Source organism: Mustela erminea, chromosome 3, assembly GCF_009829155.1.
Source record: "Mustela erminea isolate mMusErm1 chromosome 3, mMusErm1.Pri, whole genome shotgun sequence".
NCBI classification, from domain to species: domain Eukaryota; kingdom Metazoa; phylum Chordata; class Mammalia; order Carnivora; family Mustelidae; genus Mustela; species Mustela erminea.
The window spans coordinates 146,575,718-146,600,459 of record NC_045616.1 but is presented as its reverse complement, the minus strand read 5'-3'; the positions used below and the strand labels follow the sequence as shown (position 1 = coordinate 146,600,459).

Below are 24,742 nucleotides of genomic sequence, written 5' to 3'. Positions count from 1 at the left end.
ATTGTTGCTCATGATTTATGCTCACCTCCTCTAATTCAGATTTTTTTTTTAAAGATTTTATTTATTTACTTGACAAAGATCACAAGTAGGCAGAGAGGCAGAGAGAGACCACTAGGTGATCTGAAAGATGGGTAAAATTTTGCAAGGTCATTATTGATGGAAGAAGATAAAGGTGTTTCTTTAAAGATGTTTCTTTCTTCCCCTGAGCTGGGTGGGGGAAGACCGAGGAACTGGAAGAAAGCCAGTGTCATAGGAACATACTAGATTGAGAATAGATCATTGGGAGCCATGGAGACAGGGCTTGAGATGAGGCCAGGGGACCATGAAACCTGCAATTTCATATCAGATACAGACAAATAAACAGTCTATAACCCAATGCGATGGGATGGCCAAAGTAATGAACCTGCCACAGATTCTGGAGACAAGAGAGACACCAAGAACAGAGTGACAGCCGAATTATGAGCAGCGAGATGTTCAGGGACGGAAGGCGCATGCAGGTGGGCAGCGGGGGAGGGAAGATCTGGGCAGAGCGTGAGCATGTTAGAGCTTTGTAAGAAAGTACGGCTGTAGCTGAGATACTGGATGTTTTGTAGTGTGTATGTGTTAGCACAGAGCACAGGGGAAGAGGGGCTCTAAATAAAGCTGCAAAACAAAAATGGGACCATGAAGAGCTTTGCAAGATGTATAAGGTCAGGATAAATTTATCACTAGAGTTACCTATTGCTGCTCTGTAACACAAGGAGCCCTCTGCGAGAAGGCTGAAGAATTCGATTTTAGATATAATTACACCCCAGAGACATTTATGCCAAGTTTCAATATTCCTTAGCTTTAAGAACACCCATCTAGTTATGAAATGAAATGCAATGATAATTAAACTACCAGAAGGCTACAACACAGCATCACACACTATGCAAGGAATATCAGTTGCAAAAAGGAAACTCCCTTTTGTACAATTGAAGATGCAGTTATCCTATATTTCTCCCCTTTTGTCAGCCCCATGGGATACACAGGACATATGCTTTCTATCTAGTTTCAAACATGTGTTTAGATGACAGGCATCCCCTAGGGGTAAGGGGAAGAATAGATTTCAAATAACATAGGAAGATGGAATAAATATCATGCTTAAAGAAATGAATTTCTCCATCTGTTTCATCATATGCAGCAAAATGTTTAAAGGAGCCTACCATTCTTGATATAAGCATTCCCTACAAATGTTCATTGAAAATCTTCTAACACTGGCTGTGGTAATAGGCTGTTCATGTGTGGGGGAGAATTATTAAGCTAGAAAAGGAAGATGTATTTTTGCAATATTAATTCAATTAACAGGGTTATGAGACTATATGTGTTATGTGCAAACAATTTATTATTTTCAAGGACCTTGTGTCTGTCCACAGTTTAAGCAGTAGTTTCCACATGGCAGTAAAGTCTGGCTATGAAGAATGTATGAAAAGTCATTGAATGATTAGAGCGAAACACACGAAGGGAAAAAGAGTCGTGAGGTCGAACTGGCATGGTTAACAAAGGAAAGATCTGGATGAACTGAGAAGAAGAGATGACATGTTTATCAGCCAAGAATATCAACCATAGGTACCAAGTCTATTCATGAAAGCAACTGGACTGAACATAACTCAGCAAATGTCAGGTCTCCCACAACCCAGGATCATCACTGCTCCAAGAACCCCTCTTGCTCTCAATTCCACCAAGATCCCATGAACCTCTTTATCTTATAGGGAAGCACAGGGAGGGATGAGAAAGACTGAATGAACAATACCCCAGAGAGACTGATATGTATCTTCACACACTACTTAGATTGTTGGACCTCATGACATTTTAAACTGAGGGAAAGGCTGATCACAAGAGATGTCCTATCAGTTCTGAAAGCAGACACAATATCGTCATTATATATTTAAGTATTCTTGCAAATATAATCAGGGATATTGTACTGTATGCAGTTATGAAAAGAATTCTTAGAAACATGCTTTCTTATCATTTGGGGGCACTGGCTAAAACTATTCTTAAATAATATATACTATAATAATGATAAATAATATTAATAAATGACCATGGTTAAAAGTTAGAAGTTAGGGGGCGCCTGGGTGGCTCAGTGGGTTAAAGCCTCTGCCTTCGGCTCAGGTCATGATCCCAGGGTCCTGGGATCGAGCCCCACATTGGGCTCTCTGCTCAACAGGGAACCTGCTTCCTCCTCTCTCTCTCTCTGCCTGCTTCTCTGCCTACTTGTGATCTCTGTCTGTCAAATAAATAAATAAAATCTTTAAAAAAAAAAGTTAGAAGTTAGGTAGATGAAGTTCGAAGATATACTTCTGATAATGTAGGTAATTATATGTAGGTACAAGGGCTTTTCAAACTGAATTACTGTATCTCCTATTAATGGAACTATCTAATGAGAAGGCTCAAAGTAAGGTGATTATCTCATCTTTGGATATCACAAAGATACAGTTCTTGGAAAATCAGGGCAAGGTAAGAACATAGGAAAGGCTATATTTATATGTGTCATAAATCTGATGGAAGCATCTGACTGTTACAAGAAAGACCTGGCATGAGTTCTTCTAACCCTATAAAAATCTCAGTATTTACCTATGTTGCTTGGGTGGGAAGATATCAGAAACATTTTACTAATTTCCACTGTTGTCATGCTCTGGTTATATTAGAAACTTATTATACTTATTAGACTTTAACTATAGTCTCTTATAGAGACCTTAGAGTACCTAAGTAATTAAGCTGGGATTCATTTTTGGCAGTTCTAGAAGTCTGGCAGTGTTTCATTTTCTGTGGTCAGAAAACCTCCACCACCATGTCTTAATCATATTCTTTGTATTTATATGCAGCCCATGTAACACTGAGTTTCATGGACTCTTACTACCACTTTGAGTTTCTTTATGGCTTTTTATCTTATCTCAAAACCACTGTCAGGATTTCTGCGACTTTTCCTGATCCTACTACAGCCTTGGTACACTTTCAGTGGTGTGGTCTCCTCACTTTTTTGTAAGAACACCCTTAGTGGGCGCCACTCTTATAGATCCTATTACAGCCAACTATGCAGCTAAAATGAAGGGGGACATGCAGATTATTTAGGTATAATAGCAGTTTGTCTATTTGGGATTTCTATGCTATTTTAAAACAATTAAGGATTTCTATGCTATTTTAAAATAATTAAGGACATATTTGTGGTTCATAGTTTAAAAGCCATAAAAAAACATTTGTCATATACATATCATAGTACCAAAGTAAGATTATAACAAAGTGACACAGGTCAAAATAAATCTACATTACGTTTCATCACTTTTCCCAGAGCATGTAAACTCAGAGTCAAAAAACAAATTTTTATGTCCTCAAAATAGAATGAAATGCATTATTTAACCATACGATTAACAGAGTAGTGTCTACTCCACTGGGCCCCCTTGGGTTGCCTAGATAGCTTAAGGTTCTGGTAGACAGAGGTCTTAGATGTGGCACCAAATTATAGAAGTTACGAGCATAGACTTTTTGCTAGATTGTCTAGATTGGAATCCAGCGTAGTCATTTATTAGTAGTGGGAACTTGGGCAAATTATTTAACCTCTCCAAGCTTCATTTCCTTTATCTATAATATAGTATAATGTAAATCAAAGAATAATGTCATTCTAGAGGGTTGTTAAAAGGATTATATAAGTTAGTATTTTTATATACCATTTGTAAATGCTTAGAACAGTGTCTGGACTATAATAAACCAATTTAAGTGGCTTTTAATAAATAGATTCTGTTTTTGTTTTATTATGGGATTTGGAGGGAGTATAATACTCTCTTTTTTCTATATTTCTTTGATGCCAGAAACACATGGGCTCCCATTTCAAGCCAACTAACTTCAACTGCAAAAGTTTTAAAGATTCATACTCGGTTTTTGTGTTTTGCTTTTTTTTTTTCATAATTTTCAATATAGCCTTAGTGATTGTTTTTCCTAAACTTTGTTTCTCTTGTATTTCTGAAGTTAGTTCTTTCATTGTTCTACTAATTACTTCATCATTAATTTATTGAAATGTCTTAAGATGAACAACTATTTTTGACATATGTACGTCATCTACGTGTGTACCTGCATGGTTTGCTTTGTGAAACTTCAAGTCTTTCGATTCTTTCATGTTATTTTATTGGGAAGATCTTGAACTGAAAGAGTTCAAGGCTTTTCAAGTCTTTTCATTTGTTATTTTTTGGGAAGACCTTCTCTAACTATGTGTTTAAAATTGGCAAAATACTGTTTCCTTTCCTCTACAACACAAAAACTTCTTATTCCTCATCCTGGCTTATTTTCTGCATAGCATTTATGATGTTTATAAACAGATTTATCTGTAATTTTAACATAAATTAAAAATATATATAACTTAATTACCTGGTTCTTTTCTTCTCTTTACTAGAATGTAAGTACTGAGGTGGTTACTAATTTTTAAAGTGACTTAGTTCTTGTCTTATGTCACCCCATTTTAAAAAGGCCTTTGAAACATAAAACAGCATTTTAAAATGTTACGGAGATCCATTTAACATATAATATAATTTCTCTTAATCTATTTTCCCCATTTAGTAATTTAAGAAAATAATCCAGATAAGTAGACATAGGGGCAAATATTTGCTCTCTGGTAGCCTTTTTTTTTTTTTTTAGTAGATTTTAGGACCCACGATTTTGTGGTTAAATAGCAGATACTATTATGAAGTTGAAAGTGATTTAGTCTATTTTTAGTGCATCAATATACAGTAAGGATCTGTCATATAGTTAGCACCGGTCTTAGTTTACGGGGCAGAGAAGACTCACTGAGTCCCGAAGTTCGGTCTCCTTCTCTTGAACTGTTAATGAAATACCCAGTGCAGTGTTGTTACAAAACAGATAAACGAAGAACCAAATGCAATGGTACACAGTACAACAAAGCTGTTTGACTCAAAAATCATTATACAAGCTTGTATCAGAGCATACGGTACTGAATCACCATTCCAGGGAAAGGAAACATAGTAGCTAAAGAGATATTTGAACTAAATTGGACTAATGTCGATAGTGGGAAGAAAGTTATTTGTCCCAGCCATGGGGTGTAGAATATGGTGTCCTCAGTGCAGAAATAGCCCAAATTAAAATGTCTGCCATTTACTCTGGTTGTTTTCAAAGAAAGGCAGTTGAGACTTTCTAAAATATCAGATGAAATCATGTTCATATATAACACAAAATATGTTTCAATGCCAGCATAAATATATATTTTTAATTATCAGCCACTCTGGATTAGTCACGCCACAGCTCCCCTTAACTAAAACAGATAATTAAGTATCAGCTACATTAAAAAAAAAAAAAAATCATTGCCAACGGATATTTGGTATTAAACCAGGGAATCAGAAACTGGAATCTACTTGTGTCTCCTTAATAAGCTCATAATTATCCTCGAATAAGTGATTCTGTCACTCTGTGACCTTTCCTTGTGTTTTCATAAAATCACCAAGTTCAGCTGCATCATGAACTGATTTAAACAATGCTGAAAAAATTAACAAGCTGTTTTTTCAAAAGCTTTAAAATTTGATTAACGTGTTTATCTTCAATAAAAACAAAAAAATGAAACTTCTCACTGTGTATGATTCACTCACTCATCTGCCTCCGAAGACCTTTGATTAGAATAATTTCTCAAATATAAACAATTAGTAACAGGCCATTTGTTTACTAACTGTTATAGGAGAGACCCAGCTGTCTGTATTTCCTTCATTTGACTATTGTGAAGTTAGAATTTTCTCACGACATTCTGCTATTTAAAAATGGTTAGCTAAATAATGAAGTTTTCTCAGATTAGATATTTTAAGGTTACTTCCCATCTGCCGTCCAAGAAGAAACGTTTCAATCTAAGAAAATGATTAGCATTTCTATATAATTCGACTCCACTTTTCATACACCCTCGAAATAGATCTTACCACTTATTTTGACGTGGAAGAAGGCTTTTTAAAATCGACTTTAAAATTATGTTCTGCTGACTTGCAAATGACAGGGCAGTGGTAATTGAGAGAAGCCTTCAAACCTCTGACACCTTTTATCCCTGCACAAAGATTCTACGCTCTGTATGTTCTAATCCTTGGCTTTCCAATATTGCCTTTGTGAGGTTACGAAGACGAATGCTCATTGCTTTTAATCCTTACCATGATTTATGAGCCTCTTGGTATCCTTTCCCCAGAGCAGCTACAACTGTGTGGTTGTTCTGCCTGCTGCTTAAATTACACAGACATCTGCAAAGTAAATAATGGATTGTTGTCCCATAGACCAGAACCAAGCATTCTCTTCCTCTCTCCTGCAGGATTTTTTTTTTTTTTTTTTTTTTTTTTAGAACAAAGACCACATCCAGTTTTACTTGCTTTTGTCCTAAAGAAATGCTAAGCTGACCTGAATGATCGCACAATGACCTGGATTATGACCCGTTACATAAGATCAAAGCAGCATGACATATAAGCAAGATTACTTTAAGGCTAGGGGAAAAAAAAAATAATTTATATCTTTCTTCTTTATTTAAAAAACACCATCTTTAGGGTCACAGAAGGAAGGTGGCCTTTAAAATTAACTAAGATATGTGCCATGCAATAAAGACACATGTTAAGTGACCTTTCAGTCTCCTGTGTGCAAGAGCATCTTGTGGCCTGTGGTCCTTTGAACGAAATATTGACAAAGAAATAATAAAAAAAACATTACCTAAAGGAAACTTCATGGACAATCGAAGCACCTCTTTCAGATTTTGTTTTTCTTCTACTGTTACCACTTAGAATAAACCTGTTTTAATAATCTTAGACACTTGCAGTGATCATGAGTATTTGGAACAATTCTTTCTTCTGAATAAGAAGTCTAAGAGAGTCTAAGAAGATGTAGTCAACTCCCTCTGTATTTTCCTTTCTTTTCTCTGCTTATTATTTTGTGCAGTTGATGACTCATAATTCCCAATGACAAGTCCACTGTGAAATCCTAACAGGCATGTCTCAAATGACTAGTCTTTGACAATTACCTAAACTTAGAAATATCCCAGCATTTATTTTTTTTTTTTTCAAATGTGCTAATTGCAGCACCAACAATAACCTACCAGGGGAAAACCTCACTAACAAAATTTACAAAATGATTTCTAGTAATGCCTTACAAACTCCACTTCTTTTTTTAAACAGATGGCTCTGCAATTCATTTTTTTGAACCCTATTGTCAACTCAGCAGGATGTTGTGAGCACTAAAACCAGAAATGCTCAAATCCACTCCTGGCTGAGCAGATCTGTTGCTCCCTATGTGTTTCCATCAGTTTCCTTTTCACCTCATCACTCTGAGAGGCATGGTTCCCTTGGTGTCAGGACCTGATATTCATACTAATACCCTAAAGACTTTTTTTTTTTTTCCTTTAAGACAGACCTTATCATTGTTTACACCTGTGTCGTCTCTGTATTCATTTTCAAAACTTTCCTTTCATGACCACACCTTGCTTCCTTGGCCTCATGAAGTATTAAAAGAATTCTGAAGGATGTGATTTAGTTAAAACCCTAAACTAAATATATCTCTAAATAAACAAATGCCTTTTGAATAGTGATTACATACAAGTAATTGTCTAGGAAATTATAAGATCTAGACACAAATAAGATAGATTGGCACTTCCTGAAGACTGGGTAAATATACATATATTTGTATATGTATAATATACATATCTATAATCCCCCAATATATTGCCACCAATTATTTTCTTAAACACGTACACATATGCACACATGCACATATACATACCCTGTCCAGGTTATTTCTCCATATTCAAAAATAAATAGCAACAATAAACAAAGCTCCATATGTTCTAAAACATAAATCCCACAGCACAGATATGTTTTTAAATTTCATTCAAGGTTCTTCATCTCCTGAACTCACTCTTCTAGATTTATCTACCAACTGTCCTCATCTCCTGAACCCATTCTTCTAGATTTATCTACCAACTGTCCTCATACTTGATATTCACTGCATTTCCTAACTGTCCAAAGACTTAAAATTCACCACACATGAATTATTACATATCTTAATGTCTTATATACATGTATTCCCTTCTCTTTATAGATTTGTAGTCACTTACCTTTAAAGTCTGTGTTTTCCCTCCCCTTTCCACCATAACATACAGAAGAAATCCTACCCCAACTTCTCTGCAACCATAGCATTTTTCGTATTGGAACATAGAAGTAGTCTATAAATAATCAAAGGGTGCTGTCTGACTGTACGAAAAAAGAATGATTTCTTTCATCTTGTTTTTCATTTTCAGATGATTTATAATAAGTTACTCTAATTACTTGCTAGGCAATCATGAATGTAAGTGACAAATAACAGGACAAACACTAAATTTTGTGAAATTTGGAGGGGAGGCAAATTGATTGCTCTTTCTTTGATTGTTTGAAAAAGAATGTATTGAAGAAGCCCCAGAACATTACTCTATTCAAAATCGAATTAATGAAAGACAAATACTTTAACACTAAGTTTGTTTGCCTTGAAACCTATACCGTCAGTGTTCTTGGATATCACTTCATCCTCTTTCTTGGATTTCATTCCATTGAGATTACTTTCAGGTCTATTTTCTTGAAGTTTATGAAAACCCTTATATTAAAAGGAGAGCAATTTCAAGCCATTCTCTATAAATGTCTTCTACATTCATTTGAATTATTTCCTCATTGAAAGAAGTGAACATTCTTACTACTTTGAGTTTATCCTTTCTCAAGTTACTATGTTTAAATTATTCCTATGTAAAATGATGCTTAAATTCTTATATATTCCTTTTAAATTTGGATATAGCACAGAGAGAACCAAAGGACACTTGAGAAGAGTGTACTTCTTCTTTTTTTTTTTTTTTTTTGATCTTTGGATATTTTAATGCTTCATTGAGCTTTAAAGGAAAAGATGTAAAATTCTATATTAATAATTAGTATGATGTGGTATGATTTTTTATTACTCATACTTGTATCATAGATAATATTTAGGTTGCTGAAATTATAGTTTTGTAAAAAGGACAAGTTGCTGATTACAGGAATTAATTCTGAAGTATGAAGCTTTCTTACTTATCAATCTGAGTATAAGATCTGGAATGAAATCCCTATACCAAAATTATCCAAGAATAGAAATTTTAAAATATCTAAATTTTCTATAAAAATGTGAAGATCTTATGAGGTAAGATCTTACAAGGTAACATTTTTCCCCATGGAAATCCTGCATATTGATAACAAATTAAAAGATAAGATAGATTACAAAAGGAATTAGTATTTGATATCAAATGGTTAATTTCAAGCTTTTAATATTGAAAAATTATATCTAAAATTTGTATTACTCAAATCTGATACTTGAAATTAACTGATAATTTCTAAAACTAGATTACAGTATAACACTTTTTGGATAAATCTATCTCATCAAAGAAAGCTAAAAACAAAAAGAAACAGTTTAGTTTCTCATTTGAATAATAATTCAGAGTTGAATAAATATCACAGCAAGATCCATAAAACACTTTAGTTTAATTATGTTTGCCTTATCTCTTTAACCTTTTCTTTCTGAGCTATGATATCAATGGTTAATCTTAACTGATCACTGATTGAGAATTGAGACTCTGAAGCTTGTTTTGACGAGATCCTAAGGATAGATGCTACAATTACCAAGCAGAGTGTCAAGGCAGTGTTTTAATTATTGTCTCCAGAAGGTTAACTCTAAGTGTCTAAATCTCAGAGTTCAGATTCCTGTCATCAGCAAAGGAAAAGCAGCCTACAACTGCCTGCCCAAGAAACAACTGAGCTAGACCCTGCCGAATTACTATCAACAAAGACAAAAAAATTTGAGACAGTGTCTCTTTGTTTTCTGTGTCAGAGCATCAGCTTAAGTTTGCCTTCGACATGAGATATCCCCAATTGTAATACCCACTAATTATGAGGGAGTTGGCAATGTGTCATAAAAATACAGAAGGAAAAAAATCAATCTCTGTTCTTAAAGAGGCACATAGTCACTAGATCTTCTCAAATCTGCATGTAAATGGAAACAGTGTGAGAAAAATTCAGTGAAGAAGCTTAACATATAGAATTCTTACTAAAAAAAATGATTACTTAAGTTTTATGGCCATGTCATGTATACGCCAACTGCCGATAAGTATATGAACATTTGAATATTTTGATTTCTCATAAAATATTTTTAAAGTAAAGAAGTTTTTAAAAGAATTTGAATTTTGAATTATTTATTAAGAGGTAGAAGCATATGTGTTAATGATAGTTAAGTGTCACCTACCTTTGAAAAGGCTGGCATCCTTTAAAACTCCAACATGCTAGTGAGTTCCAAATGGACTGTATTCCCAAACAGAGTCAAAGAGAGCTGGAAAAACAAACATACATAAAGTTGTAATCTCAAAAAAAATTATAATATATATTTATTTTAGAAGATTTCACATTTAGGGATGCCCAGGTGGCTCAGTTGTTAAGCATCTGCCTTTGGCTTGGGTCAAGATCCCAGGGTCTTAGGATCGGAGTCCCACATCAGGCTCCCTGCTCAGTAGGGAGTCTGCTTCTACCTCTCCCACTCCCCCTCTTGTGTTCCCTCTCTGGCTGTATTTCCTCTCTCTGTCAAATAAATAAATAAAATCTTAAAAAAAAAAAAGAATATTTCACATTTACTTAAAAGCTGCAAAAATTGTTCAGAGTTCTCATAAACTCCACATCCAGTTTCTTCTGTTGTTAGCATTTTACATTACAGTGATTTAACTGTCATAACTTCTGATACATTGTGATATATGGACTCAAGTGAACCAACATTGATACATTATTCTGATTTCATGAGTTTTTCTCCCAATGTCTTTTTTCTGTTCTGGATATCATATTGATTTTAGCCTTTATGTCTCCTCAGATTTTCCTTGTTTTTGATGACCTTAAACATTTTGAAGAGTAATGATCAGACATGTACAGAATGTCTCTCAATTGGAATTTGCCTGATTTTGTTCCTCATGACTAGACAAGGGAGATGGATCGTCTAATTATTCTCATTAGATTGGTTTTTGGAGGAAGACCACATAGATAGTGTCCTTCTCATAACTTCACATTGAGGATGTATGAGATCAGCTTGACTTCTGTTCTTCCTTTCCGTAGTGTGCCTGCGGAAGGAAGTCAACAAACACCGTCCACACTCAGGGCTAAGGAATTAAGTTCCACCTCCATGAGGGGGAAATACCTGGAGAATTATTTGAAATTCTGTTGCAAGAAAGATTTTTCTATTCTCCTAGTTTGTTTGCTTGTTTGTGTATTTAATCATTCATTAATTCATTCAGAAATTTGTTTACATCAGTATGAATTCATGGATATTGATTTTGTACTTTGTGTTATAATACAATACTACACCATTTATTTTGGGGCTCAAATTATTCCAGCTTGGGCCTCTGTGAACTCTTTCACTTGGTTTTTGACCTTTTTTTTTTTTAAAGATTTTATTTATTTATCAGAGAGAGAGAGAGCGAGTGAGCACAGGCAGACAGAATGGCAGGCAGAGGCAGAGGGAGAAGCAGGCTCCCTGCCGAGCAAGGAGCCCGATGTGGGACTCGATCCCAGGACGCTGGGATCATGACCTGAGCCGAAGGCAGCCGCTTAACCAACTGAGCCACCCAGGCGTCCCGGTTTTTGACCTTTTGATATACCAGATAAATCTTTTGATTGAACAGTTCCTTATACTGTAGTACTCAGAGCAAATTCATGCTAATCTTATATATCATTTGCCTCAGCTCTAGACTCAGCAACATCTCCAAGGATCCTGGTTCCTTGTACTGTGAATGCCTTAGAAAACAGTATGTGAACACTCAGTGAGCTTGTTCCTATGGGAGTGCCATTGTTGCTAAGTTTTCTCTGTGGGCTCAACTGGTAAATATGCATATTTATATTGGCATACATACACATATATTCAAAGAAGTTTTTCTTAAGGAAAACACTATTTTATACTGACATCTCTGACCATAATGATATAATATTTTTCAATTCAACACTGTCTTAGTTTTAACAGAGTATAGTGTTGAAAATGCATCGTACATTTCTGTTTGAAATTTTCCTATCTGGGTAATAGGTCAAGGGTGACTTGAAAAAAGATGCCCACACAAGTTAGAAAATACATATCTCGTATTTGATTCTGAAGAATCTTTTTTTTTTTTGTCTTTTTAAGATTTTACTTATTTATTTGAGAGAGAGAGAAAGTGAGAGAGAGAGAGAGCACAAACAAAGAGAAGCAGACTCCCCCTTGAGCAGGAAGTCTGATGTAAGACTTGATCCCAGGACTCCGAGATCATGACCTGAGCTGAAGATAGATGCTTAACCTACTGAGCCACCCAGGTGCCCTGAAGAATTTTTAAGATAGTCCATGGATATTTATTGTCACTTATTCTTTTTTCTTTCATTTTTTAAAAAAGATTTTATTTATTTATTTGACCCACAGAGAGAGAGATCACAAGTAGGCAGAGAGGCAGGCAGAGAGAGAGGGGGAAGTAGGCTCCCTGCTGAGCAGAGAGCCTGATGCAGGACCAGATCCCAGGACCCTGAGACCATGACCCGAGGCGAAGGCAGAGGCTTAACCATCTGAGCCACCAAGGCACCCCCTATTGTCACTTATACTTACTGAAGTTTATCATACTTTAAAAAAAAAAAGCTTTTAACACCATGGGCACACAACCATAGCTGCCTGGTTTTTTAGTCAAGTGTCATACACTAAAAATAATAAAAAGAGCATGTGGAAATATGTTATTTAATAAGAACCAATATATTTTCTTCTGCTGGTACATCCTATTGCTATGGCCATATTTTATACATTTAAAAAAATATATATTTATGGGGCACCTCGGTGGCTCAGTGGATTAAAGCCTCTGCCTTCGGCTCAGGTCATGATCCCAGGGTCCTAGGATCGAGCCCCACATCTGACTCTCTGTTCAGCGGGGAGCCTGCTTCCTTCTCTCTCTCTCTGCCTGCCTCTCTGCCTGCTTGTGATCTCTATCTATCAAATGAATAAATAAAAATCTTTAAATATATATATATATATATATATATATATATTTTTAAATAATCTCTACACCCAACATGGGGCTCAAACTCCTAAGACCAAGATCAAGAGTTCTTCTGTGGGGAGCCATGCACTTGTGGATGGCAGTCACGTAGGTGACTAGGCCCAGGACAATGGGACCGTGAATGTTTAACCCAAGGAAATTGGGTGCGTTCATGGATGATGCTAATTCAATGCCTATAGTCATAGGTTGGGTATATTATTAACCTAATAAGTCATGGGATAGACACAGGACATGTAGAACAATGGGCACCTGCAGAGTCACGTAGATGTTCACGGGCACCTCACATGCTCTTCGATAAGGTCACCTGTAGGGTTTATGATTGGTGCATAGGTATAGCGCGTGATGTGATGTTTGATCCTTATGTAAGCTTTGGGACTATAATAGGGGCTAAATTGTGGTGCGGGGTTCCCGGATCAAGATATGTAGAAGACTGACAATAAAGAAGTTTGCCACTCAACCTCGTCTGCGGGTCGTTCTTGCGGGTCGAGAGCGACATCTGGTGCCGAAACCCGGGAACCCGACTCTGGACGTGGGCTGAGGATTGGGGTAAGTGCAAGAAGTTCACCCTAAAGGGCCCTAGGGTGGCGATCTAAAGTAGCGCGCCTATTTCCTGTCTTTAGACGGGAGTGAAGTCTCTGGGGACTATTGTTAGTGGGCAATTTTTAGGTTCCTCAAGGTGTAAGGGTTTCCAAAGATGGGAAACGAACTTGCCGGCTATAAAATGGAGGGTCCGTTAAAGGATCTGCTAAAGGCTCATGGCACCCCATTAAAGGCTAGGACTGCTCGTGCCTTCTTGAAAGAGGCCGGCGAAATTGCCCCTTGGTTCATAGAGGAAGGACTTTTGAATGTGCCGCAATGGGAACATCTGGGGGAGGATTTGCGGCGAAGTACAACAGTTACTCCAGAGACGCTTGCGGTGTGGTCCCTTGTTAAGGTCTGCCTGCAATCGTCTCGGGAGCGGCTAAAGCAAGTGGTGCAGCAAGGGGAACAAATTTTAGAAAAATAAAAGAGGAATCCTCGAAGGGCTCTTCCGAAAGCTAGTTCTACAAAGCTTCGGGGCCGGAAACCAGCTCTAGCAGTTCTACAGATTCTTCTGATAGTTCATCTACTTCACTAAAATCAGTTAAAAAGTCAAGAAAGAAAAGGTTTCGCGGCCTCCTGGCGCGAAACGGTCTGAGAATGCTTCTGTGCCAGGGGCGCTAAGTGCCCCACAGCTCCGCCATGTGAATGGCCGCCACCTTATCAGCCTCATTGTGCGAAGGGGGCCATTGTTCAGATTGTGTGGCCGCTAATTGGAGAGAAGTTATGGGACCTGATAAAGGAGTTTTTCCGGTTTTGGAGGACCAAGCAAAGGCAGCGATACCATCAACCTTTAGATTTAAGCTAGTAAAGCAGTTGAAAGAGGCAGTTAGTGCCTATGGGCCTCAAGCCGCCTTTACGGTGCTATTGTGGAGGCGCTGGGTGCCTTGTTTTTGGAAACAGGAGCCGCGTTGGGTACCTCAATGGCCGCTAACAAAAGAAAAATTGCAAGCGGCAAAGAATTAGTCATGGACCAATTAAAGGCAGGGCATATTCAAGAATCTACATCACCATGGAATACTCCTATTTTTGTCATTAAAAAAGAAATCTGGAAAGTGGCGTTTGCTACATGACTTACGGCAAATAAATGAACAAATGCAAATAATGGGTCCTATCCAACTTGGTTTGCCAATAATTACTGCTCTGCCCAAACATTGGTCTTCTATTATTATTGATATTCAAGATTGTTTTTTCTCAATTCCATTACATCCTGCAGATACAAAAACGATTTGCATTTACCCTGCCAGCTATAAATCATAGTGAGCCTGATCAAAGATTTGAATGGAAAGTATTGCCCCAAGGATGGCAAATAGCCCCACTTTATGTCAATTGTATGTTAGCAAAGCCTTAGAGCCATTTCGAGAAAAATTTCCAGATCTTCTCTGTTACCACTATATGGATGATATCTTAATATGTGGTCCAAATAAAGATGCTCTCCCATTGGCTTTATCAGCCTTACAAGCACAATTGGCAACTTGGGGATTGTGTGTGTCCCCTGAAAAGATTCAGGCCAATGATTTACAAAATTATTTAGGGATGCAACTTTCTAAAACTACTGTGAAACCTCAGTTGGCGCAAATCCGGCGAGATTGCTTGCATACTTTAAATGATTTTCAAAAACTTTTAGGAGATATTAATTGGATTCGTCCTTATATTAAAGTAACAACCGCTGAATTAAACCTTTATTCGATATTTTACAGGAAGATACGGATTTAAATTCTCCACGGAGTCTTACTCCTGCTGCTCTTAAGGCTTTGCAATTGGTTGAAAAGAGATTGACTTTGACTGTAGCAGATCGGTGTGATCCGCAAAAGCCTGTTCAAGCTATAGTCATTCCATCCCCTGGGTCTCCCACTGGAGTGCTGTGGCAGGGGGGTCCTTTATTTTGGGCATATTTATCACATAATATGCCACGAGTAATCACTCCTTATCCTGTAGCTGTAGCTATGGTAGCTGCTAAAGTTCTTAAGGCTGGGATACAAATTCTTGGTAAAATGCCAGACACTTGTATAGTTCCTTATGATAAAAATCAAATTCAACTATTAACCAATGAAAATGATATATGGGCAGTTGTCTTAACTGCTTATCCTGTTCCTTTTGATAATCACTATCCTTCTCATCCTTTAATTGGGTTTTTTAAAACAACAGCCTTTATTTGGCCCAAATTTTGCCGTCTAGAACCTTTGCCTGATGCTAAACTTATCTTTACAGATGGCAGTAAAACAGGAACTGGCGCCTATGTGGTGGATGACCATGTAGTGCCAGTTGTAGTGCCTTCTACGTCTGCACAGCGTACTGAACTTTTAATTATTATGTGCGTGTTGCAACGCTTTTTAGATCAGCCTATCAATATTATTTCTGATAGCATTTATGCTGTCGCAACTACTAGGACTATTGAAACTGCCATCATATCTACTAGTCAATCAGATATCTCCTCATTACTCCTAGACTTACAAGAGATAATATTGTCTCGCGGAGCTCCCTTTTATATTGGACATATACGTGCCCATTCTGATCTTCCTGGACCACTAACATTGGGAAATCATCTGGCTGATACTGCAGCACGTTTCCATGTTTATTCAGCTCTAGAAGACGCTAAGGAGTATCATAAAAAATGGGCATGTTAATGCACAAACGCTTAAGATGCGTTTTCATATTTCTCGAGCCGATGCTCGTGACATAGTTAAATCCTGTAATAACTGTGTTACCTTCTTGCCTTCTATGTCACATGGCGTGAATCCTAAAGGCCTTTTACCTAACCATTTGTGGCAAATGGATGTCACACATATCCCTTCTTTGGTCAACAGAAATATCTCCACCTTAGTGTAGATACCTGTTCTGGTGTTATTAGCGCTACCCCCTTGAGAGGAGAGGAGCACAAAAAATGTTATTTCGCATTGCTTACGGAGCTTTGCATGCTGGGGAGTCCCGAAACAACTTAAACTGACAATGCTCCTGCGTATACATCTGCCAGTTTTGCTAATTTTTTGGCCTGTTATAATATTCATCATGTAACGGGCATTCCATATAATCCTCAAGGACAAGGTGTTGTGGAGCGTGCTCATTTGACCTTCAAGATTACTCTGCAAAAAATACAAAAAGGGGGAATTGGAGAAGGATATCGTACCCCTAATGATCTTACTAATTTAGTTACTTTTATTTTAAATTTTCTCACGGTGATAAACATGGTGTCTCGGCTGCGGAGCGCCATTGGGGCCCGCATAGGAGACAGCAGATGATGGTGAAATGGAAAGACATTCTTACAGGGTTGTGGAAAGGCCCTGACCCGGTGCTTAGGTGGCACCGAGGTTCTCTTTGTGTTTTCCCGCAGGATGCCCCTGCCCCAATCTGGGTGCCAGAACGCCTTACCAGGCTGGTTGCGGTGGAACCTGTGGAGGATGCTGCTACTGATGATGAAGATGCTGCTGACCATACTGATGTTCCCCCAGCGGAGGAGGGAGAAGATGTTGCAGCTAACAAGATCAGACATCTTGGAGGCTGGAGATCGTCATCTCCATTTAAAATGTTTTGTCTTTCTTATTTGTGTCTTTGATGTTAACCCCCGGGGAAGCGGTTCCCTATTGGGCCTATCTGCCTGATCCCCCAGTAGTTCAGCCAGTTACCTGGAATGATCCTTCGCCTCGAGTGTTTACTAATTTAGTTGATTTATTAGGAGGATTAGCGGATAAAGGGATAGGGGCTACTTTCTCTCGAGAATTCACCTGGGAAGCTACGTCTTCTATGCCTCCTGTTTGTTCTCAATTTTTTACTTATGATTTTCCTCAATATGGTTGTGTTTATACTCATTGGTTTTATCGTTATCTTGTAACATATGCGTTAGTGATGTGGTCACAGTTTAAAAAGAAAATGTGTGCCCAATTAAATGTACTCCAAGCTATAAGTAAAAGGAAAAAACAAATTAAGTCCATTACCTAAATTTGCATAAGTCTTGTCGCCCATGACATTAGTAATGTTAAGTACCCTTCATCCTATATGACTTTGGCTTTTTCTTTACTGGATACGGCATGGCCATGCGGCCGGAGTCTCCCCAACATATGGCTCAAGGCTGGATCGGTAGCCAAAGACGGGTAAGACTGATCCCTCACCATAGCAACCTAAGACAGGGGCTCCTCGATCCGGGGGGAGTACCCGATGACGGGTAAGCGTGTGTGTTGAGGATTGGCAACCTAAGACAGGCACAATCCCTGCCATATATAAAAGAAAAGGGGGAGATGTGGGGAGCCATGCACTTGTGGATGGCAGTCACGTAGGTGACTAGGCCCAGGACAATGGGACCGTGAATGTTTAACCCAAGGAAATTGGGTGCGTTCATGGATGATGCTAATTCAATGCCTATAGTCATAGGTTGGGTATATTATTAACCTAATAAGTCATGGGATAGACACAGGACATGTAGAACAATGGGCACCTGCAGAGTCACGTAGATGTTCACGGGCACCTCACATGCTCTTCGATAAGGTCACCTGTAGGGTTTATGATTGGTGCATAGGTATAGCACGTGATGTGATGTTTGATCCTTATGTAAGCTTTGGGACTATAATAGGGGGCTAAAATTGTGGTGCGGGGTTCCCGGATCAAGATATGTAGAAGACTGACAATAAAGAAGTTTGCCACTCAACCTCGTCTGCGGGTCGTTCTTGCGGGTCGAGAGCGACATTCTTCCAACTGAGTTAGCATGTTCTTCCAACTGAGTTAGCCACATGCATGTTCTTCCAACTGAGTTAGCCACATGCATGTTCTTCCAACTGAGTTAGCCACATGCTCCCAAGAAGCTGTTTTTTTCTAATTTGTTTGTTTTTAAATAGGCTCCACACCCAACATGGAGCTCAACATGCAGCTCGCACTCAAGACCCTGAGATCAAGACAAGATCAAGAGATCAAGAGTAAGATGTACAACCAACTGAGCCACCCAGGTGCCCTGTATGATTAGATGTTTTTAAAAGATTTTATTTGTTTGAAAGAAAAGAGATAGAGAGGAAACACAAGCAGGGTCAGATGAAGAGGGAGAAGCAGGCTCCCCACTGAGCAGGGAGCTGGAGGTGGGGCTTGATCCCGAGACCCTGGAATCATGACCTAAGCCTAAGGCAGATGCTTAACAAGTGAGCCACCCAGGTGTCCCATGATTAGATTTTTAAAGCATCTGAGTTATATTAATTTTACCTATCTTAGATTCCTATTTATTTATTTATTTATTATGTATTTATTTATTTTAAAAAGATTTTATTTATTTATTAGAGAGAGAGAGAGTGAGCATGAGAGGGGGAGGGTCAGAGGGAAGCAGATGAACTGCTGAGCAGGGAGCCTGATGCAGCACTCAATCCCAGGACTCTAGGATCCTGACCTGAGCTGAAGGCAGTTACTCAACTATCTGAGCCACCCATGTGTCCTGAGAATTTTTATTTTTAATGAATTTATAATGTAGTTAGAATTTGTATCTACATATTAACCATTATAACTAAATTTTAATCATAATACTTATAAGGGTTTATTATTATTTTATTACAAAAATTGACTGGAAAATATAACAATAGTCTTGACTGATAATCCTTATGGGTTAACTGTTATTTTTTGGAAGTAAAATCATCAACTATTCTAATGCTTCTGTTTTTATAAAGTTATAAACCATATGTTTGCGTTCTACAAATTTTTATGTTATAACCTTAATCCCCAATGTGATGGTATTTGGAGGTGAGGCTTTTGGAAGTAACAGAATTAGTGCCCTTACAAGAGATAGGAGAGAGCTTTCTTCTCTTTGCTCTCTGCTGTGTGAGGACACAGTTAAAAAAAAAAAAAAAAAAAAAAAAAAAGGCTATCAGCAAACCAGAAAGAAGACCCAGAAAGAGGGCCCTAAGAATCCAAGAACTGGATCATCAAGCATCTTGATCTTGGAGTTCCCCATCTGCAGAACTGTGAGAAATAAATGTTTGCTTTTTAGGCCAATCAGGCTATAGTAATTTGTTATGACAGCCTGAGCAAACTAAGAGATCTGGTAACTAACAGAGGTTTTTCCCTGTCAAGCAAAATCCTTTAGATTAAAAAATGTTCAAGTCATCAAAAATTCAAAAGAAATTCCAAGCTGTCCCAAACCTTTAAATTAGATTAGAAATGTTGGTTAAAAATTACAAAAATCTGTATCAATTTCTTGTGGATGTGATAAGAAATGGCCACATAAGAAGTAGTTTAAAGCAACAAAAATTTATTCTGTCACAGTGGTAGACATCAGAAGTCTTAAACCAAGGAGCGCAGGATTCTCCCATCAGAGGGCCTAAAGAAGAATCCTGTCCTTGTCTTTTCTAATTTCTAGTGACTTGTGCCTTGTGACCACACTCTGTGCCTGGTGACCACCATCCCAATCTTTAAGGCTGACAGCTTTGAATCTTTCTTTCCTCTTTCACATTGCTTGCCCTCAGGGTGTGTCAAAGCTCCCCACAGCTGCAGTCATCTATAGATGTTCTCTGACTTAGGAGAATTCAACTTAGGACTTTTTGATATTATGATGGTGTGAACATGATACACATTCAGTGGAAATCATATTGTGAATTCTGGATTTTGACCTTCTCTTAGACTCATGAGATGCATAAGATCATCTCATGATGTTGGGCAAGGTCCTGAGTGCAGCAGTCAGACATCCAGTCATGAGGGTCTACAAGTGACACAATAGAGATCATTCTGGACCCACACAGACATTCTGTTTTTCACTTTCAGTACAATATTCAGTATTTACATGAGATATTCAACACATTATTATCAAATAGGCTTGGTGTTGCCCAGCTATAGGCTAATGGAAATGTTCTGAGTGTGTTTAAGGTAGGCTAGGCTAAGCTATGATGTTTTGTAGGTTAGGGTATTAAATGCATTTTTGACTTAAGATATTTTCAAATTCTAATAAGTTTATTCAAATGTTGCCCAGGAAGATCTGTATGTGATTGCATTTTGGGCCCACCTAAGTAGTCCAGGATAACCCCCCCCTCAAGATCCTTCACTTAAGAGGGGAAGCAAGATGGGGGTGGGGGGGATAGGAGACTGAAGTATCATTAAGTCCCAGGAGTTCAGCTAGATAGTTACCAAACCATTCCAAACACTTACAAACTCAACAGGGGATAGAAGAGAAGAAAAGCTGAATCCGAAGCAACGGGAAGACAGACCATAGGGGGAAGGTTCCAGCTCCCAGGAAGCAGTGGAGCAGCAGAGCATAAAATCAGAAAATTTAGAGGTCTGCTCCACAGAAGGATATTGCTTCAGAGGCTAAACAGGGGTGGAGCCCTCTCAGGGATAGTGTGGTCTCAGGACCCATGGGGTTACAGAAACACAGGGCGTGTATGAGTGTGGCAGAACTGCCTGGTATCAGAGCAGGGAAGCCGGCTACAGAGATGGAACCAAGAAATGAGCTCTCATATTGGAGTTACCTTAAAGCATGAGCCAAGGCACAGTTGGGCCAGTGCTCTTTGAGCAGGGACCCTACATGTGGCAAATCTGGAGAGAACCCCTCCTTCCTCCTCCAGGAGGAGCAGCGCAGGAGGGAGTGGCAGGAATCTTTTGGGTTTGGAGACTCCAAACAGGGCCAGAGATATAAATGCTTGGTCACAGGCCAGGTGAGCACAGAGTGTAGCTGGAGACCAGGGAGACAGGAGGGATTGAATGCTTCTCTCTGAGGGGGAACTGAGGAGTGGGGCCCAAGCTCTTGGCTTCTCAGGGCCAGAGATTGGGAGGCTGCCATTTTCATTTCCATACTCCAGAGCTCTACAGAAAGCATTCTAGGAACAAAAGCTACCTAGAGTGAACCCCAGCTGATCACTTAGCCTGGCACCTGGCCAGGGAAGTACAATTCTGTCTCAGGCAAAGACATTTGAGACTCACTGCAACAGGCCCTTCCCCCAGAAGATCAGCAAGAACATCCAGCCAAGACCAAGTTCACTATTCAATGAGAGCTGTGGAACACAAGAGCTAAGGGAAAGGAACGAATAGCCCCCCCTCCCCACCATGAACCTTTAGTTTTGCAAAGTTAAATTTTTTTAATTTACTTTTTTCTTATTCTATTCTTTTTTACGTTTACTCTTTCAACTTTTAATGTTTTTTTGTAACTATTTTAACTTAACAATACCTTTTCTTAAATCTTTTAAAATTTTCATTGTTATAGTCATATTTTAGCACTTCGTAATATTTAAACTTATTTTAGGTGTACATATAGGATTTTTTATTTTTTTCTTTAAGATTTTGGGATGCAATTTCTTCTAATAGATCAAAATATACTCTAAATCTAGCACATGGTTTTGTTCTAGTACCAACCTGATCACATGCTCTCCTCTTCTTTTTTTCTTTTTCTAACCAACTAATCAATTCCTTTTTTTTAGCTCTTTTTCTAATTTTCATCTTTATAATCATATTCCATCCCTTTGTCCAGTTTACCTTTATTTTTGTATATATATAATATATACACATTTTTTATTCTTTAAAAATTTGTGAGGTACTTCCTTCTAAGAAAACAGAATACACCCAAAATCAAGTGGTTGGCTCTCTTCTCTCTCTCTCTCTCTCTATATATATATATATATATATATCCCTTTCTTCTTCTCCTGGCTTTGGGTCTTTTCTGATTTGCTTAGCATATATGTTTATAAGGTCTTTCCCATCCTTTTAGTATTATATTCTCTCATTCATATATTCTTATCTGGATAAAATGACAAGGTGGAAAAACTCACCACCAAAAAAAGAACAAGAGGCAGCACCAATTGCTAGGGACCTAATCAATATGGACATTGGTAATATTTCAGAACTAGAGTTCAGAATGATGATTATCAAGGTCCTAGTTTGGGCTCAAAAAATGTATGGAAAATATTAGAAAATCCCTTTCTGGAGAAATAAAAGAACTAAAATCTAACCAATTTGTGAACAAAAAGCTATTAATAGGTACAATAAAAAACGGAGGATTTTACTCCTAGGAAAATTAGGCGGAAGAGAGAATTAGTGATAAATAAGACCAAATGACAGAGAATAAAGAAGCTGAGCAAAAGAGAGACAAACAACTACTGGACCACGAGGGGAAAATGAGAGAGATAAGTGGTACCATAAGACAAAACGATATTAGAGTAATTGGGATTCCAGAAGAAGAACAAAGAGGAAAGGAGGAGAAGGTATATTGCAGTGAACTATAGTACAGAATTTCCCTAATATGGCAAAGGGAACAAGCATCAAAATCCAGAAGCCAAAAAGAATCCCCCTTGAAGTCAATAAAAATAGGTCCACATGCCATCATCTGATAGTAAAGCTTAGAAGTCTCAGTGACAAAGAGAAAATCCTGAAAGCAGCTCAGGACAAGAAGTCTGTAACATACAATGGTAGAAATATTAGAGTGGCAGCAGACTTATCCACAGAGACCCAGCAGGCCAGAAAGAACAGGTATGGTAAATTCAGAGCACTAAATGAGAAAAATATGCAGCCAAGAATACTATATCCAGTGAGGCTATCATTGAAAATAGAAGGAGAGATAAAAAAATCTTCCAGGAAAAACAAAAATTAAAAGAATTTGCAAACACCAAACCAATCCTATAGGAAATATTGAAAGGGGTCCTCTAAGCAAAGAGAGAGCCTAAAAGTAGTAGACCAGAAAGGAACAGAGACAATATACAGTAACAGTCACCTTACAGACAATAATATATATATACTATACTATAGTATAAATACTATAGTATAGTATACTATACTATACTATAAAAATTCATATTTTTTCAATACTTACCCTGAATGTAAATGAGCTAAATGCCCCAATCAAAAGACACAGGGTATCAGAATGGGAAAAACAAAACAAAACAAAATAAAAACACTATTGATTTCTGTCTACAAGAAATCCATTTTAGACCCAAAGACACCTCCAGATTTAAAGTGAGGGAGGGGATAGAAAACAATTTACCATGCTAATGGACATCAAAAGAAAGCTCAGGTGGCAATTCTTACATCAGACTTATTAGATTTTATGCCAAAGACCATAATCTATAACCCTCATCGAATAAGAGATGAGGAAGGACACTATATCATACTTAAAGGGTCTGTCCACCAAGAAGATCTAACAATTTTAAATACCTATGCCCCTAACATGGGAGCAGCCAACTATATAAACCAATTAATAACAACATAAAAGAAACACAGCAACAATAAAACAGTAATATTAAGGGACTTTTACACCCCTTTCACTGAAATGGACAGACCACTCAAGCAAAAGATTAACAAGAAAATAAAGACTTTAAATGACACACTGGACCAGAGGGACATCACAGATATATTCAAAACATTCCATCCCAAAGCAACAGAATATTCACTCTTCTCCAGTGCACACGGAGCATTCTCCAAAATAGATCACATCCTGGGTCACAAATCAGGTCTCAACTGGTACCAAAAGACTGGGATCATGCCCTGCATATTTTTAGACCACAATGTTCTGAAGCTAAAACTCAATCACAAGAGGAAAGTTGTAAAGAACTCAAAAGCATGGAGGCTAGGGGCACCTGGGTGGCTCAGTGGGTTAAGCCGCTGCCTTCGGCTCAGGTCGTGATCTCAGGGTCCTGGGATCAAGTCCCGTATCGGGCTCTCTGCTCAGCAGGGAGCCTGCTTCCCTCTCTCTCTCTCTGCCTGACTCTCCGTCTACTTGTTATTTCTCTCTGTCAAATAAATAAATAAAATCTTAAAAAAAAAAAAAAAAAAAAAGCATGGAGGCTAAAGAACATCTGACGAAAGAATGAAAGGATCAACCAGGAAATTAAAGAAGAATTGAAAAAAATTCATAGAAAAATGAAAATGAAAGCACAATTGTTCAAAATCTGTAGGACACAGCAAAGGCTGACCTGAAAGGAAAGAATATAGTGATAGAAGCCTTTCTCAAGAAATAAGAAAGGTCTCAAGTACATAATCTAACCCTACACCTAAGGAGCTGGAGAAAGAACAACAATGAAAGCCTAAACCCAACAAGAGAAGAGAAAGATCAGTAGAACAAATCAACAAAACTAGGAGCTGATTCTTTGAAAGAATTAATAAGATTTTTTTTTTAAGATTTTATTTACTTATTTGACAGAGTGGGAAATCACAACT

General features: G+C 37.9%; 1 protein-coding gene across 2 annotated transcripts in view; it reads right to left on the bottom strand.

The window, feature by feature from the left end:
• CDH12 (cadherin 12) overlaps positions 1-24,742 on the bottom strand; it is a 996,732-nt gene that overhangs the window by 639,306 nt on the left and 332,684 nt on the right. For both annotated transcript variants that reach the window (XM_032337714.1, XM_032337713.1), the window contains exon 2: positions 10,264-10,347. The gene's annotated coding sequence lies outside the window, so the exon portion shown is untranslated. The remainder of the gene's footprint in view (positions 1-10,263; positions 10,348-24,742) is intronic.